Genomic DNA, 2,357 nt, shown 5'->3' with positions numbered 1-2,357 from the left:
CTCTCTCTCTCTCTCTCTCTCTCTCTCTCTCTCTCTCTCTCTCTCTCTCTCTCTCTCTGTGAGAATGATATAGAATGCTTATATAGAATTATATATTATGCTTATACAAGATATTAATTACAGCAATAGATCCATATACATATATATGCATATTCGTAGTGAGGCAATCGCGAGGTCAGGTCAGGTTAACTTTGAGTGATGGGTGGCCCACACATTGTCGCCATCTCAAGTACCTTAGACCCTCAGAACGAGCTTAATTCCTCGATTGCCACGCCCTGTACATTCCAGACTACCTTTCCAAGTGTCCGCCGAGGGGGACAAGATTCGGGGGACGGCGAATGCGAAGCCTTCCATATAAGCAGGATGTTTGGAACACACCGACAGACCGGGATCGACACGCTGCCACTGACGCCCGATTTCTCCGCCTGTTTATACGTGTTGTGATATAGTTTATTGCTGTGACCCTTGTGCTGTAGTGAATATATCTTTCCTGCACCATAACGGCAGACTATCTGCGTTATGGAATAAACCTGTAACGTTCGAACCCTGCGTCTGACATCACCACCTATTTGTGCTGGGTTGTCAGTTACGATAGACTAAGACAACCCTCACAACTGATGGCAGCGGTGGTTCACAACTGATGTTAGCGGTGTAACCCTCACAACTGGTGGCAGCGGTGTAACTCTCACAACGAGTGCCAGCCGGTGGTGCCACGATTTTTCTCCGAAGAAGAACCCGCTACGCCGAACGTTACCTACCCACCCGCCCACCCTGTTCAACGCCACCCTCACACAATGATGTCAGCCAGGAGTCATGCTCGCCTCCTCTTTCTTAAAACTCGTGGACCGCTCGCCACGTGCTTTCATTTTTTTTCACTCTCACGTGATCACAGCAGTAAATACAACGCGTCAGGCAGGAAAATCAAGGTAAGTCAGTGGAAGCATTGTCCCCCGTGTCTCATTTCACCCTATTTTTCTCCGACTATTTTTTTCCACTCTTAATAACCCATTTTTCCCTCAGAATTTTTCTTCTCAATGTGTGTGTAACGAAGGTATTTTTTCGAATTATCTGTATAATCATTTATATAATTCCCGAATTTTCTTTTTTATCGATCTTTTTAATGTTTGTTTAATTGCATATTTTTTTTTCCAGATATTTCTTATGAATATTTCTTTTTCAGACGTTTATTTCAAAGTGCGTTATTTTTATCTTAATTTCAGTAACGTTTATTTTCTTTTCTTTTCTTTAACAAATATCGTATGTCTTTTAATAAGAATATTTATATGTATATTAGGAATTACTGTAAAAGATTTTTTTAATAAGGTCACTTGGCTAGGTCATTTCGTACTCTTCCAGGTCATTCGCGGTCATTCAGGACCCCACTAAAGTAAAATATTACATTACGATGACCAGACCTGTCTATCAAGACGAATGTGTTAATTCAACGATCTACATATAAATACTTTTTGTGATATTTATTTTTTTCGGTTGTTACATATTTTATTTATTTTCATATAGTTTTTTTTCTTACGTTGTATAATACTTCCTGCATTTTCGTATTTTTATTCTTAGTTCATCATTATTGTTTTATCATAGTTAAGGTGTCGTATTATCCGATTGTCGTGTGAAGTAATTTTAGATGTTATTATTATTTCATTAATTCAATTAATCATTTTACATAGACTTATGTAATTTATTTATTATGCGAACTATTATATTTTGCAAACACACACACACACAAACATACACAACTCACAACTCACTATAGATACGCCATCTACCATTCGCACTTTCACATTAACTATTCTTATCTTTCTGTTCACAAACACTTTGACACTAAAGATAGATTGTCATGGCATAAAACGAATATTCATAACCCGGTAGGACGACATGTGCCACCCATAATAATTCTTTTATCGCCCTTGTTTTGTTGGACATTAAGTGAATAGTTATTTGCACAATATTTCTGGCCTAATTCATCTTCCTACTAATCCCTCCTCTCCCAATCCCCTATCTGATTGTTTTTTGCGTTGACGACTATTGGAAACTATTGAACGATAATGCTATTGAATATCCTTTAAATCATAGCCACATCACATTCATTCGTTATTCTTACCAATCTTGGCTTATCAGCATCTCCTCTGTTAAGAAAATTAACCACTTTGAGGACAAGATTCGGTTTTCATCACATTTACCCAGTCTCGGCCTACCACAGCCCTCCTCCACGAGGATGAGACCCGGGTGCTTCTTTGTTTTGTTTTTTTCATTCATCTCAAGGACCGCCAGATCGGTCATTTATTTTCTAGTTATTCCGGGCCTGCCCCGATGTTTGGCTGAGAGAGCCACGACGGTCTCAC

This window comes from Penaeus japonicus, unplaced genomic scaffold, assembly GCF_977035675.1.
Source record: "Penaeus japonicus unplaced genomic scaffold, GWHDUDI00000001_assembly GWHDUDI00000013, whole genome shotgun sequence".
NCBI lineage: Eukaryota > Metazoa > Arthropoda > Malacostraca > Decapoda > Penaeidae > Penaeus > Penaeus japonicus.
The sequence above is the reverse complement of the archived record's forward strand: the minus strand, read 5'-3'. Positions refer to the sequence as shown.